The 18647-nt window shown below is 41.8% G+C and overlaps 1 protein-coding gene across 1 annotated transcript in view; it reads right to left on the bottom strand.

Annotated features, from left to right (window-relative positions):
* PRMT3 (protein arginine methyltransferase 3) overlaps window positions 1-18647 on the bottom strand; it is an 881955-nt gene that overhangs the window by 47058 nt on the left and 816250 nt on the right. The window lies entirely within an intron of this gene.

Genomic DNA, 18647 nt, shown 5'->3' with positions numbered 1-18647 from the left:
GTAACGGCCCAAGATGGCCAAAGAATTTGCCGCCCTTACTGTTGTGGAAGCCATGGTACAGAACTTCTTCTCAATGGCGCCCAGGCGACGGCCGTCACGGTCAGGTGGAGAGGAAAGTGGAGAGGAGGGATTCTTCGAGCGACGTTGTGCTGCCTGGGTGATGACTGAATCCGGCTTTGGCTGGGACACCAAGCAAGCAGGAGAAGAGTCCGGGGCCTTGTACTTTTTCTCCAACCGCGGAAGAACCACTGGGATTGAATTTGGTGTTTTCATTAGCTTAATCCCTTCATTCCAAATAAAGTCAATTATGGGCACGGCCCGAACTTGTTTCTGTGGTTATGATTTGAAGTCATAGAGAAAGCAATCCTCCTCTCTCACGACCATGGGGAGATGAAATCGCTGCGCAGCTCTTTCCATAAGTTGATGGAAACCTGTAATGTCAACAGATGGAGAGTTCACTCGCGACTTTGGAGGCGACGAAGGAGAATTTATTTGATAATCATCCCAGTCGGCCATGGTATCGTCGTCATCGCCCTGGAGCTCTCCGTCTTCCGTATCCTGAAGAACGTCACCGTCACCCTCTGCAGGGGGAACTAGTGAAGGGGTGGATGGTGTTGAATCTGCCGGCACTGGAGGAGGAGTCGGAAAGGTCGATGGTGCGTTACGTGGAGAACTGTGAGATGAAGGTGGAAAACGGCGGTTGTAATCCTCCAACATAAATTGGAGGTTGGAGATGAGGGACAAAGGAAGCTGTGCCATAGGAACCTTTGCAGGAGGATCCTGTTCCTCTTCCTGATAGTAATGATTGTCCAGATCGTCATCTTCTAAATCCTGACATTTAATGAAGAGTTGAGATGGACTGCGAGCAGCCCGGAAAGTGGAATGAACGTCCTCATCAGAAGCAGAGTCATCCTCGTTGCCAGATGGAAACAACTGTTGCGGTGGCTGAATGGCCGGTGGCATAGGAATGGAGTCCAAAACAGCGTGATACGCTGAAGCAAGGATTCGTCAACAGGAGCAGATGTTGGCGTAGACAATGGCACCAGAGGCAGAGATGCAAAAGTTGACAACGCAGTCGACGATGCCACCGTCGATGAAGCCACCATCGACGAAGACACCATCGACGAAGCCACTGTCGACGAAGCCACCGTCGACGAAGCCACCGTCGACGAGGCCAACGCCGACGAAGCCACCATCAACGAGGCCAACGCCGACGAGGCTGCCGTCGACGACGAGGCTGCCGTCGACGAAGATTTAATCATGGACGACGACGACTTCTTTTTCATCGTCGATGAAGATTTAGACGTTGATGGGATAATCAGCTTCTTCGTCGTTGACGAGGAGGATATAGGAATCGTCGACGAGACAGCCTTCAATGAAACACATACCACTGTCGACGGAGAGTACGTCGACGAAGCCGTCGGCGACGACATAGGGAATCTGCTTGAAACCGTCGTCACCGTCGTCGACGAGGTTGAAGAAGCAGTAGATTTCGTCGACGGAGGGACCGTTGACGATCCCGTCGACGGTTTGGCACGTTTTTGAGCAGAAACATGCGCTGAAGGAGTCACAGACGCCTGAGAGTGAGATCTCGGGGGCATTGACGTAGTAGCAGAATGTACTGGCACTTTTGAAACTCCCAAAAGGTGAAGTTTTCTCTTTTTGAGAAAGGGAGAGGGCAAGTCCTGTACACTACTACGCTTGGAGGAGACTCCGGTGCGAGCAGAAGCCACACTTTCGACCTCAGAGAGAGGATTATCTGCGTCCTTCAATTTTTGGAGCCACAACAGGAGGCGACCCTCCCTGTCCTTTAGAGTCTTCTGTGAGAAAGTTCTACAGATTTTACAGTTCCCCACCTTATGGTCAGGGTAAAGGCAGTAAATACATTTTTCATGACGGTCCTCAGAAAAAAGTCTTAACTTCCCACAAGAAGCACAGGGACGAAAAAGAGACTTCTTACTTGAAGACATGAGGATAAGTTGTGGTAAATTCCAAACCAGAGAAATAAACTGAGCAGAGCTCAGGGAGACTCCCTTCACACGACGTGCGGTAGAAAATCTGATGGCCTGAGACTCTGAGGAGAAGGTTCTAGAGGGTGCTTGCGCCTGATTGGCTAGAGTTTGGACTATAAAAACGACATGGATATGTCAGTAAAGTGATTCTTTGTTCTCAATGCTTTTCTATGTGTCAATGTTATCCTATGGTACTTTTGACTTGATATGTTATTTTGAACTATATAAAGTTTATTTAGATATGTATTTTATTCTTATATGGTTTATGTATGTATCTAGATACATGAGACTTATTGCTTTTTATGTACCGTGGGACTCCCACTTCGATGACAGGGAATATTCAAGCATGTGAATCTATGAAAGACACCCCAATACTGGAGAATTCCTGTTACTTGCCAAGAACAAGATGCAAGATACAGTGCAAACTGGTTCAACAACATGCAGCTTAAAGGCTTTGAACCTCAACTTTGACCAAATGCCAATCCACTTGGATTCACCCTGGACACCAACCTCACCATCAAGGAACACACTGCCAAAAAAAAAAACAGATAGACTAGTACCATCTCTCTCTTCTAGTAAAAGTAAAAACATTTCTTCCAAAAAGCGACTTCAGAACTGCTGTACTCTTTTGCATCTGGATGGTGGTAATGCCCAGACTCCACACTCGCCCACTCACAGCACATTTTATACATGGCCTAAAGAAATATTGTCACATCACCCTCATCCTGATGGTAGTCTTTGGCCCACACCATCTTCAAAACAAGCACCATCATTTACAAAGCAATGATAACCAGCACTTCCCCTTTTCTTGTAGACAAGCCACCATACCAGGGAGGGCCTGCCATTTCCAAAGGGCTGGCAAATGGTGAGAGGCTCATTAATATTCATGAGCCTCGCAATTTGCGACTTCATTGGGAATCACAAACAGTGTTAAACACACTGTTGTACATCCAGTTTTGCGACTTGCAAATTGCGGCTTGCAATTGCGACGCAATTTGTGAGTCGCAAAATTGCTGGTCGTACATCTAGCCCCAGGACAGTTATACATCTTTTGAGGACAAGTACAGGGTGCTAAGGCTCCCTGACTAAGATGGAAACTCAGCAGGTAAGTGTTGTTAATTTGCTCAAATGCTTTAGTCGCTACAGCATATTGTCTTGTCCCTCAGAGTATTTTCAGAACTAAAACTGTGTCTAATTCTGAAGGCAAAACTTGGGGCTAGATGTATCGCCTCGCAAATTGCATCGCATTAGCGACCCACAATTTGTGAGGAGCTATTTGGCATGTAAAACAGTGTGTTTAACACGGTTTGTGATTCCCATTGGGGTCGCAAATTCTGGCTCATGAATATTAATGAGCCTCTCGCAATTTGCGAGCCCATTATGAATGACAGGCCCTCCCAGGGATGGTGGCATGCTCGGCTCAGCGGACCACCATCTATGGGACTGATTTTAAATAAAGCAGCTTTTTTTTTTTTTAATGCATCCAGTTTTCTAAAAGGAAAACAGTATTTATTTAAAAGAGAAAAAATGTAATGTTTTTGTTTTATTTTTCAAAGACAGGAAGTCGTCCCTGGGACCACTGTCTGCCCTTAAAAAATTAATATTGCATGCATTTGCAAAGGGGACCCTTCCCATTTGCAAATGCATTACCACCTACTCGAAGTAGGTGGTAATTTGTGAGTGTTTAGCGACCACAATTGCGGTCGCAAAACATTGGTACATAGCTTTGCAGTCGCTATTAGGAAGGGAACGCCCCTTCCTAATGGCGAGTCGCAAAACAGTATTTTGCGAATCACAATTAATTTGCGAGTTGCAAAATACTGTTTGTACATGGGCCCATGCTTTTTAGCGTACGCAAACTGGTTTAAGACCCGTTTGTGCACACTACAAAGCGTTGTACATCTAGCCCTTAAAATTCTAATAGGACTGGCAAGCAGCCCCAGCAGAAAAGCAACTCCCCATCTGAACTTTTGGTGCCAGAAGTGTATGCTTCAGTGGGATTCTGGTCTCACTATATCTGATTTCATTTAACCATCCGGGGCTACGCCATTATGCCTTGCACTGCTGGGGGAGTTTGCCTTTCAGCAAAAGAAATCTTTCGACTAGTGCGCTCTGCTAGTCTTACGCTACCCCCTGCTCCATCGTAATGAGTCGGGAAACGCACTTATAACATGATCAACTTCAAACACTGACTTGTCTTGGTACTTTGTACCTTTTTGTTGCTTCATTCTATTTATTAATTGCATTTCTTTTAATATTTACTACAGTAGTTTTGGAATTGTAATATTTGGTGTCTAACAGATCTGAAGACAAAACTCTGGAGGGTGTTTTTTTAGCTATGTATTGAGCGGTAACACAACCTTGCTTCTTCTGTAAACTTATACCTGTTTAAATGGTAATAGGTGTTGTTAATTACTGCTTATAATTTATTTTAGTTTTTCCAATAATGATGTACCATTAACACTATTCAGAGCACCACACTAGTCTTTCCTTTGTATTTGTAGATAATTCACAGCATTCCTCAGGGTCCGTGTGAACAATGGCTTGCCAGATCTCACTCCATGATCCAAAATCAAAGGAAGTAATCCTTGTACATTGGAGTGTGCTGCTATTATGGATTACATCTGTTAGAGTATTTCTATGGGAATAACCATTATGCTGAATTAGTGTACGTTATTCTAAACATAATAAATATTGTGACAGTATTTGGTTTTAGGACACAAAGTTTTAATTTGGTCAAAGTCATCAAACCATTTTCCTATGCCACGAAGAGGTGCTAGAGTCATACAACTCCTGGTGACTTTGTAAACAATATTATCAAATTGTCCACAGAAGCTTTCATTTTATTTGGGCATGGATAAATGTTACAGGATTTGTTTTTTGTTCATAATAGATTTCATAACACACTTGTGGGAGTAAATATTACCATTTAATTACGAAAAATCTGTTTAAAAATCGTTCTTTTTCTGGATGAAACGGTGTCACCCGCCTTGCTCTAAATGTCTGACAATAAATACCACAGTCCTCTTCCTTGTCAATGAATAGTTAAATAAGGGGTTATATACAACAATTAATCAACTCAGTGTTCTGGAAATATAAAGCCACAGAAGATATCTACTCTGAATCTATTACTTCTCTCAAAGAAGTTCTTCAACAGAAAGCTGTGAATTCAGACCATACTGACAGAAAAAAGCTCACAAAATGTTGGAATGTTCTCTCTTAACAATTATGATAATGAGAAAATATATGGACTATTTAGGATTACTTCTTTCCCATCAACTGATAACCTTGATGAGGATATGAGAAAGAAACTATTTGCTTACCCGAAGGTGCTGATTAACTTTACAGTTTGATCTCCAGTTCAGAAAGATCATAGACAGGAAGGCAAAAGATAGCTTAAAGATCTTATATGCTGCATGCCTACTAGCAAGGGCTCGAGCCACACATTATCTTGGTTAATACCAGAAGAACTTGTAATCTCCTTGGACAAAAACAAGAATTCAACTCACTGTTAGGCACCGCCTACTTCAATGTAGGAGATATTGAGTAGGCCCTAATGGTCTTTGGTAGGAAAGCGGTGATTTAAGAGAGCAATCTATTTTCTGCTTCAGATGGTCAGTGCAAGTGTATGTAATTCTCAAACTACAGCAAACAGTATGCTTTGCTCGCTGGGGATGGATTACACTTTAGTAGAATTTGGAACTATATTTTTATCATGCGGAGCCTTCCACCTTTGTGTAAGAAAATTGCAGAAGGAGAAATTGTCAGAATGGTATGGAACATTCTGGAAGAAGCAGCAGTAGTTAACAAGAAGCACGTTGGCACCGGATCCTTGTTAGTCAATCTGGATCTCTTGAGTTTCTACGGCATTCTGAAGGATTTCAGTTTCTTCTGCTGAGAAAGGATTAGTAATTGATGCTGGAAAAAGTCTTCTGTTTGAAAGGAGTTTCCTCTCACTGTTTGAAACTACCACTTGATTTAGTAAGTTTTAGTAAGCATAGTTAGGCTCTGGCATCTAATGCAGAACATTAGCCTGGACACTGGTTTGAACTATTTCTTAAGAGGACACATCTTGTTATAAACTACGAGTACGTTTTCTTGATAAGCAGAATATTCTCTTGGATGCAACTGAGCGAGAGTGGGTTACTAGTCTTTTGCAGTTCACCGTAAGCCAGTCTCAAATGCCAGTTAGTAAGTAGCATTTGAATTCATTTTTTCTAATCCTCCGGACAGAATTTGGGTAGATTTGTTAATTCTGCTCTTTTTTTTAATACAGATATCTCTATTCTGCTATTGGAGATTACCTTTAAACTGAGGAGGTTCCATTCTTCCCCTCTCCCCTATGGATTTCCATAGCTACCTATTTTGGAAGTAGTAGTAGTACTAGTAGTAGTGGGGTTAACCTAATTGAGAATGGCGGTCTATGCTGCGAGAGTCCGGACAAGAACTCACACTCTGTGACCTTTCCACAGTCTGTTTTATAGTGAAGCACAACATTCGGCTGTATTCGTCTCTCAGATTAGACTTGAATCACGGCACCAGTCCCGTCACAATTAGATCCATGCTCTTCAACCACAGCCAACAAGTTTGGATTAAGCCAGCCAACTCATCATCCAAAAGGTGCTGTGTGGCGCTCAAGGCTCATCTCTCTTCAGCCTGCTCTTCAACATTTATCCGAGTCCTTTCACCCAACAACCGAAGCAGAATCAGGTACGCCTCCTACAATACATCAATAAGGGCCATTTCCAACAATGCAGTTGAAACACAGACCCGTGACCCACAATAATATCAAGTCACACAGTCAACTGTGTAAAATATTTTCCTCACCATGAAAGGATCTGCAAGTTGGTACTCTGGTCAAAAAGACTGTCTGACTTAGGGCACTGAAAGTCTCAGTCGTACAGACTTGCAGTTTCCTCTAAGGCAGAGGAGCCTTCGATTCAATGGGTGAAGTCAATGAGAGCTCTAGTCTTGGCACCTTGTATCCTTTTGTATCCAGATCTACAGCCGGCTCCCAAAGAAACTCATCAACAGGCTACAAAGGCTTCAAAATCCCAGGAAGTCAGAACGTGCATCAACCCACAGAGGTACAAATGCATAACATTAGCTCTGAAAGCCCTCATCGTGCTCAAAATACTCCATTAAGCGTTCTATACACTGAAGAACACCTAAAAGAATGAACTCCACGCCAACAGAATCCCGCAGTCAGCGACAGCATACCTGCCAGTTCAATAAGTCTCAAATCAAACAAATATCGTGGAGGGACAGGAGAGGTTGGAGAACTCAGGGTGTGGAATGCATAGGATTCATAGTTAAGAATTAAATCAAACTACACCTATTTCAGAAAAAGTGAGTTTTTGCAGTTTACTTTCCACTAAAATAGAGTGTCGGAGTGATACAAACGGAATAATATCACACTGAAGTCTAACTCCACATGTGGCATCTTGTTACCACATCTATTTTAAAAGCACTGCTTAAAAATGCATGGATCAAATATATATCACCAATTTAAGCTATAAGGAGTCTTTATATCTCCACAGGGTTTGCACAGAATGCTTTTCTGAACATGATCAATCATTCATGTTGTTTTATAGAGGATATTATTGTGATTTGAAAAGGGTCAATTAATGCAACAGCAGTCCTGCATAGGGTCATTTTTTATGTCTTTCTTTCAAGACCTCTTGTATATACTTTAATATATACTTCTTTGTGGAGCGATGGCGGCTCCTCCTTAGCTCTCCCGGGCGGCGCGGAGAACGAGACGCTCAGCGAGACTCCTAACGGCGTTTCAACCCTCAAAAAGAATGGGTTCTTGATTCGGAACTGGCGCTGAACTGCTGAAGCGACTTGGGACGTCCTACTCACCATGTGGGTAATCCTTTCTCTGGAAGAGCTGTGAAACGTCGATATTTCGTATTGCGGCCACCATTTTGTTTCTGCGCTGACGGTGCTTCGCTCCTAGCGCTTCATGACCAACCTTGGTAAAGGCCGATTCAATTACTTATTTCTTCATTTGTCAGCCTGAAGCCAACACGCTATGCTCAAATGTCCTCTGCAAGGTGTCTGACCTTTCACTAGCGCGTTTTTCGAGCGCTTTGGTTTACTTATCCTCATAAATGTTATCAATCCTCCATAATATTACTGCAGTTTAATTGAACATTATTTGACGCTACTTTCTCCTTTATATCAACAATTGTGGGTCACACGATATTTTTATTCATCTGTACCACGCTATAACTACTTCATAATTACTTGTGGTGATGACTTCTGAAACTGCAGCCGCCATCTTTTGAAGCTACAGACGGAGGCTTACTCCTAGCGGCTCTGAGACATTAAAAGTATTTCTTATTGCACTCCATGCCGCTTTGTGTCCCAGTGTTAAGTTACATTGCATGTTTCTCTGCTGTGATGTTATGCCTTTTTGCTACAAATTGCTGGCTCTTTACTTGATTTTTCTAGGTAGTACATTTAGTAGTAATGCTTTTTTATAGTGCTTTACTCTATTGCATTCACTTGTGCACACTTCATTTCACCAGTTATATTTTTGATGGTGCCTTTGCCTTAATCCCTCATCAATATTTTCTGTGTATGGTCTTTTTTCATTTATATACAGCGTTGTATCCATTTTAGGAATCTTTTGCTGTTTGTCTACATGCCTTTGATATATTATAGTTGCATATCTCATTTTCTTTATGGGTAGATTATACAAGGACCTACGTAAGCCTTCCCCAACTTCTCGCAAATTTCTTCTTTATACGGGGTCTAGGTATCAGTGTTTAGAGATGGATGACTCTGTTGACACCTCTGTTAAAATTCCTTCTTCTGCTTCAGTCTCGCAGACGAGTGGTGCCACTAAAGGTTCAATTAAACGACTTAAAAAAAAACCACCCTCTCCTTTCAAACAAACGTCAGCAGTAACAATGGATATCCTTTTGGATGAGATTAGGGCCTTGCGCCCTTTTATTGAAGAAACTAAAACTACGCTTGAAGAAACCAAAACTACTCTCCAGTTGTTATCCGACAAGTGGTCAAACATTGATGGTCGTGTAACCATTCTAGAACAGACTGTTGATACTCTTACATCTTCTGTTGCCAAAGTTGACCCACTGTATGCCCAAGTCTCTACACTTCACAAACAACTTGAGGACTTAGAAAACAGAAATAGGAGGAACAATCTTCGCATTTACGGCCTGGCGGAAAATTCAGAGGGGTCCGATGCTCTTTCTTTTTTCAAATCCTTCTTGCCAAAAATTCTTCAGCTGCCAGACACCACCAATTTCAACATACAACGAGCTCATCGTTTAGGTCCTCCTCCTGCTGGGATCTCCACTACCAATGTTAAAAGGCCGAGAGGTGTTATCCTCTACTTTCTAGAATATACAGATTTACTTCAAGTTCTCTCCGCAGCCAAGGCTATTCCTCGACTTACCTGGTCGGGTAATCAACTTTTCTTTTCACAGGATTATGCTAAATCCACTGCTGACCGGCGCAAGGAATTTCTTTCGCTGAGACCACAGCTGCGTTCTATGGGAGCGAGATATGGACTTTTTCATCCCTGCCTTTTTAAGGTGACTTTCAACAATAAGACTACTACCTATGACGACCCGCTGAAATTAAAGAGCTTTCTGTATTCTCATAATGCCAACAGCATGGATTTTGCTGCTTCATCCAGTTCTTCATAAGTGGTTTCCTCTCATTTATCTCATGTAACTGCTTTTTTGCTATGTTCCTTACTGGTTTTCATGATTGTTATGCTTACACTGTTTTTATAGTTGCTTGTTTTTTATCAGTCTTCTACATTCTCGTTATTTAACATTCACCCTCTCTTTTTTCTTCCCCCTTTTCACAGATTCTTCCTTCACGTCGCCACTCACCTTCTTCTCCTTGGGTTTCGTTGCAGTTGTCTTCCCTCCCTGCCCTCCCTTTGGAGCTTTTGGCCCATCATTGTTTTATGTGGCATCAAACCTCCTCCCCTTTTGTTTGTTCTCGACAATATGTAAGTCTTCCATTCTTCTTTCTCTGGTATTATGTTTTTAAGTTCCTTTTTCTTTCTTTTTTATGCTCCTCAGCTAATTCCTTCCTTCGTATCTTTGTTTCTCCTCAGCATATTTCCTGTCCACTTTTCTTGATCCAGTTCTTTCATTTACTATCTTCTTTGCTTATATTTTCACTATATTTCTTCTTTTCTATTCTCCCTTTTTCTTTTCATCTTGTAATTGGCTTTTTCTTTGTTGTTTTTTATGAAATGTTTTTCTTTTATTTCAGATGTACCTTATTAATATGCTTCTATGCTTGACTTGCCTTTTTGTTTCAAGATTATTTCTCAACTGGCTTTTTGATATGCATATTTAATGTTGTTTTATGCCTTTGAATATAGTCTCATGGAATGTTAGAGGTTTGCATTCGCCAATTAAAAGACAGAGAGTATTATCCCATTTGACCAAACTTAACGCAGATATAGCCTGTTTACAGGAATCACATTTATCGGCAGATGAATCTGCTAAACTGAAAAGGGGTTGGGTGGGTGAAGTATATTTTTCCCCAGGTGACGGTAAACGTAACGGCGTTTTGATTTTGTTTAGAAAATCTCTCCCAGTTAAGTCAGTAGCGCATTTTGCTGATAGTTCAGGTAGATGGGTGTTAGTTAATTTTATTCTAGACAATGTCCCTATGTCTATTTTAAATGTGTACGTTCCAACGAGTGGTGATGCCTCTTTCTGGACTTCTTTAGCTCCGCTAATCACTCAAAATTATGTTAACTTTATTTTAGTAGGTGATTGCAATGAAGTTTTTGACCCTTTTTTGGATAGGCATTCAGCTAGCGCAAACATCCCACATGAGTCACAAAAATCTTTCACTCACCTTATTGCACAATACAAATTCACTGATGCTTGGAGACTATATAACCCCACTTTGCGAGAATACTCTTTCTTTTCACCCCCTCACCAAACTCAATCTCGACTAGACTATTTTTTTTATTTCACATCACCTTACCCAGTCCCTTATTTCTTCTGACATCGGCTCCATCTTAATTTCAGATCATGTCCCAGTTTCCATTGTTCTGGATGTGATACGAAAGCCTACCTCTATTAAAAAATGGCGTTTTAACAACGCTCTCCTTCTTGATGCACAATTTGTTTCTTCTTTTACATCCTTTTTCCACGAATATTTCCTACTTAATCACACGGGTGAAGTTCCATTTCATGTAGTTTGGGATGCTTTCAAAGCATCGGCTAGAGATTTCATCATGAATTATGTCTCTCGCAAGAGGAAGAAAGCCCAACAAGATACCAATGTCCTACTTTCTAAGATTAAACGATTAGAACATTTATATTACACTTCTAAATCAAAAGATTGCTTAAATGATCTCATTTCTGCCAAATTTCAATTTAATAAAGACTCTACGTGTAATGCCTCTAATTTTCTCTTAAAATCTAGCGCCAAGTTCTATGGTGGGCAAAATAAGGCTGGAAAGTTGTAGGCCAATTATTTAAAGGTGAGACAAAATAAAATCCATATTGAATCCACTTACGGCCATGATGGGTTATTAAAACACAAAAGTGAGGACATCCTACAAGAATTTTTACATTTCTATGAAGCATTGTATTCTTCCGAAGCATCTTCATCTGAGCACTCCATCTCCCAATTTTTGTCAACCATATCTTCTCCTTTTGATACTCTTCCGGACCTTTCATCCTTGGAGGCTGATCTTACTCACAGAGATCTCCTCCAAGCTCTTCATACTCTCAAACACGGAAGAGCTCCGGGCCCGGACGGCTTCACTGTTGAGTTCTTTTCTTGTTTTTCACATTTGCTCATTCCCAAATTACATTTACTTCTTTCTACCTTTACCTTCCTTCAAACTGGTTCCGCTTCTGTTTCCTTCTCTGATGTCCTTATTTGTATTATTCCGAAACCGGGTAAGGATCAACAGTATTGTAAAAATTATCGCCCTATTTCTCTAGTAAATATCGATTATAAAAAAATTTCCAAAGCATTAGCGATGCGCTTAGAGTCTTTACTACCTGAGCTTTTAGGGAAAGAGCAGTCTGGTTTTGTTAAGAGCAAACTGTTGTCAGATAATACTAGATTATTTTTTTATATTCTCTCCAAGTCCTCTCATTATCCCCATTCCCTCGCAGCCATAGCTTTGGATGCGGAAAAAGCTTTTGACCGGGTTGAATGGTCTTATTTATTTAAAACTCTGAAGTGGTTTGGTTCGGTCCAAAAATTTCCTCCCTAATTTCCTTCCTTTATTCTTGTCCTAGAGCAGCAATTTCTGCAAATGGGGGCTTATCTCCTTACTTTTCATTAGGAAGAGGAGCCAGACAGGGTTGCCCGCTTTCACCTTTTTTGTTTAATCTTGCTTTAGAACCTTTCCTTTTGCGACTTCGTCAGAATGACAATATCCATGGTTTTAATTTTCATAATTCTGACATTAAAATGGCAGCTTATACTGATGATGTCCTATTATTTATCTCCCAACCGGATACCTCTCTTCCTGCATTTTTAGACGAAGTTCATTCTTTTGCTCAAGTATCGGGCTATAAATTGAATAAAGACAAGTGTGAAATCCTGCCACTTACTAAAGTGACTTTCAAAGATGATTTCTCTGCTTCAGGTTTTTCTTGGAGCCCTAACTATATTAAATATTTGGGCCTCAATTTCCATTCCTCTCTTTCTGGTACAATCACTAAGTGTATGGAAGATTGTATACAAAAATTGACCACTCTCACTAACAAATGGCATCCTCTCTATTTGTCATGGTGGGGAAGACTGGACACGATCAAGATGATGCTCTCTCCCATTGTTTTGTTTACAATTTCCAATATACCACTTGCTATCCCCTTGAAATATTTCAAGAAAATAAACTCTATTCTATCTTCCTTTCTATGGGGGCACAAAAAATCTCGTATGTCTTTATTTAAGCTAATGCGTTCTAAAAAAGAAGGTGGGGTGAACTTCCCAAACTTTTCTTTATATCATAAGTCCTTTCTCTTACATCAAGTCTCTCATTGGATTGAAGATTCCTCATTATTCTCCCCTCTCTGGTTGACCTTAGAGAAGTCTTTCATTTCTCCCTTTTCCTTCAAAGAATATCTTATGTTCTCTCGCAGACCTCAGTCCGTTTCAACTCCTATTCTTAAATACACCTCCAAAATTCTTCCCGATTTACCTGTTTCATCCTTTTTTGATCAACCTATTTGGCATAACACGTCTATCTTAATTAAAAATAAGCCAATTTCTTGGAAATCCTGGAGAACACGTGGCCTTATTTGGGTGCGCCACTTGTTCAAACATACTCAGATCATTCCCTTTGATTCAGCTGCCACTTCTTTCAATCTACCTCTCGCTTGTCGAACCAAATATTTATTATTGACACACGCATTACAACAGGCCTACGATGCTCATCTTGGTCTACATCCTCCATCAACTCATATACCCTCAGTTACTACCTCGCTGAACTCTTTACTTATTAAGCACTCTAAGGCTTCCAAGATATATGCTTTTCTTCACACTTTGCCCTTCCCCCGCATTAAAACCACATTAGAGGAAGATTGGGAAAAAGATTTTGCAATCTCTTGGCCTATTGAGTTGTGGGATAAGTTGGGGTTGAAGATGCGTTAATCTTCCAGAGCTGCGAATACTACTCAAACACTATTTTTTATTTATAATCGGTTATTATTTTCACCACTCATTCTCAGCAAACATTTCCCGGAAGCCTCCGACAAGTGTTGGTCCTGCTCCTCACCACGTGCAAACCTTTTTCACATGCTTTTTAGCTGTCACTTTACTCTTTGTTTCTGGAAACAGGTTTGGTCTCAAATTAATAAGATTCTTTCATCCACTCACTCCTTTTCTTTTTCTCACATCTTTTTAGGGAGTCTCTCTCCCATCTGGGATCATTGCACCTGTAGCACCAGAATAATAGACTTGTTATTAGCGGTAGCATTCCAGCAAATAACTAAAAATTGGAAGGATTATTCCAAATTATTTTATAAGGCTTGGTGGTATGCTGTTTGCTATAACCACGGATTAGATACGACTTTTGTTTATCCCCTAACTTTAGCTGCTAAGCGAAGAGACTTGTGGAGTCCAGATACAGTTTTTTTTTACTTGAGTGCTCGTACTTCTCTGTCTTTATCCCCGTTTCAGCAAAAAGTCCCTAAACCTCCATGACTTCCTTTAATTTTTTTTTTTTATGCTTGTAATTTATATCTCATATCCCTTTTTTATTGCCTTGTTTCATATCACTTGCTAGTTTTTGCCTATAGGTATACTCAACTTTTTTGTTTCATATTACAGCCTATGTTTTTGGCATTACTTACCCTACTAGGTACTTTTACTTGTTAACTTTTCTTGTTTTTTTTCTTATTTTGTAACATTTGAGCATATTCTTTCAATAAATTTTTTTCTGAACTTTATATACTTCTTTGTGGGCTTCCAGGCAGCCCACTGGTTAATTTGTGTGTTTCAATGTCTCTCAAAAATCCTTGCCTGCTAGTGGCCACACCTTACCTTTGACCCTCCTTTTTGTCTCTCATTTCCTCACAGCAGAGCATGGCCCCATTACTTCTCCCCTTACACTTTTCCCATCACAGCAACTGTAAAAGGGACTACTTTTTACTTTGTCTAAACACACTTCACTCCAGAGCTCAATGTTTTTATTTGCTCCTAGCTCCTATCAGGCTGCCCCTTATTTACCATTTCAAATTAATGGGGGAGGAATGGTGGGGTTGTCAGATTTTTTCGAAATGAAAACGTTCTGCAGTGGCTGGGATTACAACAATTTGTGAAAACAGTTTACAATGCTTTTCGGTTATGCGCTGCCGATGCGCACAGAGAAAATTGCTATTGTTAAAAGTTTTCATTAATATTGCCCTAATTTAAGATGGTGGCCGCACGCCCTGCGCAATGATGAGGCTGTCTTGTCGACAAGCGGTTTGCCTTCTCACTTACACGCTGCCACACTGGGTTACTGGAGGGTGATGGATTATTTGCAGTTCCGCGCTGCTGTTATAAGTTTTAATTAATATTGGCCCAATTTAAGATGGCAGCCGCAACACATGGTCAATTACATTGTTAATGTGATGCGTCATGACGAGCCACCTTGCCATCAAGTATTTTGTCCTCTCTCGCGCACACTGCCAGATTGGTCTACTGGAAGGTCAGATTTTTGGGCATGCGAGCCTGGGGCAGACCTGAGGGCGAGTCAGCTCTGTGAACTGCCGTCACCTTGTTTTTGTACCATTCGTTTTCCTGACTTTATTGTTCATCTTCCAGCAAGCATCGACCACTGACTCAGCAGCAGCCGCACGACAACGGGTTCTCCACCTGTACCAGGCGTGTAGCGTGTATTAAGTGTGAGAGATGCTATGATTGCTCACATCCCTGGGGACACCTATGCTCGTCCCTGGCTGCCACGGCTGTGAAGATTAAGATTCGCTTGAGAAAAACTGTGCCTGAGTCTGAAATCAGCTGTATTCAGAGTCGCCTGGTGAAGAGCTGATCTCACAGGGTGGGCATTGAGTGAGCAGATAACCACTGCACAGTGTTGGTTTCCAGTTCATGCGTGATGGATGTATGTGTACAGTGAAAATCCACTACGGATATTGCAGTCTCCCCACGACTGGTCTTCAGAAGTCATATTTGCACTTTTGGGCATCATAGGAGAGGCGGCTCAAGCACAAAGCGCCTTCTCTTCAAGCTCCACTCATCTAGTGTTCTTTTATGGTGCTCAGACTATAATGACCTGAAAGTCCATCTCCTTTATCAGGCCCCGTCCCCTCACACTGTGAACATTATCCCAACGTTGGAAAGTCTGTAGCCTCTTTAGGGTCCAGACCGAAACAATCACTTGTAGCCTACTGTAAACAGTCATGCACCATGCACCTGAAGTCAGTTGGCACTGTTCCTCCTTCCTCCACTCCCCCACCCGTAGCCCCCCAAACTCCTGCATCAATTCTCACACCATTGAGTACACTAACCTCATGTGCCCTCCCTTCATTCCAACTGGACTTGGGATATAATGTACAGGCAGCACCTCCCTTAACCTAATACAGGAAACAATTAAATTGTTTGGCTTTAGTGATCTCACTCCTTGTCCATGGTCTTTACTGCTGTTATGTTATATGAACTTGTAGAGCGCGGCTTTCACTACGAGGAGCATCTTGGCGCTGTGTGGATCCCTAAAGGACACAACTAATAGAACTGAGAGAGTCAGATAAGTGATCTACATAGAGCGTCTGGGGCAGTAAAGGTCCAGGTTTTCGGAGCTCTTCTGAAGAGGGTCTGTTTGAATGAACTGTATATGAATGGGGAGCAGGTTCCAGGCTTTGGTCCCAAGTACTGCAATAGATTTCCCACCCATTGTGATATAACTGAACACAGGGGGCTTCAAGAGATTTGCGTTAGGTGATCTGAGTGTGCGGTGTGTCACATAGCGAGTGAACCTGGCACGGAGATGGTGGGAGCCTAAAGAATTAAAAGCTCTGAAAGTGATTATCAAGATCGAAACAAGCATTTGCAATGCAATAGGTCTCGCATTTATAAGAGTTTGAGCTATTGGCATTGTAAAATTACAATGTCTTTTATTTATGTTTTGGTTTTAAAACAAATAAAAGGCATTGTCATTTACAATGTCAGTAGCATAAACTCGCATGACCCTCCTTTTTGTCTCTCATTTCCTCACACCAGAGCATGGCCCCAATTACTTCTCCCCTTACACTTTTCCCATCACAGCAACTGTAAAAGGGACTACTTTTTACTTTGTCTAAGCACACTTCACTCCAGAGCTCAATGTTTTTATTTGCTCCTAGCTCCTATCAGGCTGCCCCTTATTTACCATTTCAAATTTCATATTCTTTCAATAAAATTTTTTCTGAACTTTATATACTTCTTTGTGGGCTTCCAGCCAGCCCACTGGTTAATTTGAGTGTTTCAATGTCTTTCAAAAATCCTTGCCTTCTAGTGGCCACACCTTACCTTTGACCCTCCTCTTTGTATCTCATTTCCTCACACCAGAGCATGGCCCCATTACTTCTCCCCTTACACTTTTCCCATCACAGCAACTGTAAAAGAGACTACTTTTTACATTGTCTAAGCACACTTCACTCCAGAGCTCAATGTTTTTATTTGCTCCTAGTTCCTATCAGGCTGCCCCTTATTTACCATTTCAAATTAATGGGGGAGGAATGGGGGGGTTGTCAGATTTTTTCGAAATGAAAACGTTCTGCAGTGCCTGGGATTACAACAATTTGTGAAAACAGTTTACAATGCTTTTCGGTTATGCGCTGCCGATGCGCACAGAGAAAATTGCTATTGTTAAAAGTTTTCATTAATATTGCCCTAATTTAAGATGGTGGCCGCACGCCCTGCGCAATGATGAGGCCGTCTTGTCGACAAGCGGTTTGCCTTCTCACTTACACGCTGCCACACTGGGTTACTGGAGGGTGATAGATTATTTGCAGTTCCGCGCAGCTGTTATAAGTTTTAATTAATATTGGCCCAATTTAAGATGGCAGCCGCAAGACATGGTCAATTACATTGTTAATGTGATGCGTCATGACGAGCCACCTTGCCATCAAGTATTTTATCCTCTCTGGCGCACACTGCCAGATTGGTCTACTGGAAGATCAGATTTTTGGGCATGCGAGCCTAGGGCAGACCTGAGGGCGAGTCAGCTCTGTGAACTGCCGTCACTTTGTTTTTGTACCATTCGCTTTCCTGACTTTATTGTTCATCTTCCAGCAAGCATCGACCACTGACTCAGCAGCAGCCGCACGACTACGGGTTCTCCACCTGTACGAGGCGTGTATCGTGTATTAAGTGTGAGAGATGCTATGATTGCTCACATCCCTAGGGACACCTATGCTCGTCCCTGGCTGCCACGGCTGTGAAGATTAAGATTCGCTTGAGAAAAACTGTGCCTGAGTCTGAAATCAGCTGTATTCAGAGTCGCCTGGTGAAGAGCTGATCTCACAGGGTGGGCATTGAGTGAGCCGAAAACCACTGCACAGTGTTGCTTTCCAGTTCATGCGTGATGGATGTATGTATACAGTGAAAATCCACTACGGATATTGCAGCCTCCCCCCAACTGGTCTTCAGAAGTCATATTTGCACTTTTGGGCATCATAGGAGAGGCGGCTCAAGCACAAAGCGCCTTCTCTTCAAGCTCCACTCATCTAGTGTTCTTTTATGGTGCTCAGACTATAATGACCTGAAAGTCCATCCCCTTTATCAGGCCCCGTCCCCTCACACTGTGAACATTATCCCAACGTTGGAAAGTCTGTAGCCTCTTTAGGGTCCAGACCGAAACAATCACTTGTAGCCTACTGTAAACAGTCATGCACCTGAAGTCAGTTGGCACTGTTCCTCCTTCCTCCACTCCCCCACCCGTAGCCCCCCAAACTCCTGCATCAATTCTCACACCATTAAGTACACTAACCTCATGTGCCCTCCCTTCATTCCAACTGGACTTGGGATATAATGTACAGGCAGCACCTCCCTTAACCTAATACAGGAAACAATTAAATTGTTTGGCTTTAGTGATCTCACTCCTTGTCCATGGTCTTTACTGCTGTTATGTTATATGAACTTGTAGAGCGCGGCTTTCACTACGAGGAGCATCTTGGC

The sequence above is a fragment of the Triturus cristatus genome, chromosome 3_1, assembly GCF_964204655.1.
Source record: "Triturus cristatus chromosome 3_1, aTriCri1.1, whole genome shotgun sequence".
Taxonomy (NCBI): Eukaryota; Metazoa; Chordata; class Amphibia; order Caudata; family Salamandridae; genus Triturus; species Triturus cristatus.
Note: the sequence above shows the minus strand (reverse complement) of the source record. Positions and strands in the feature narration are given on the sequence as shown.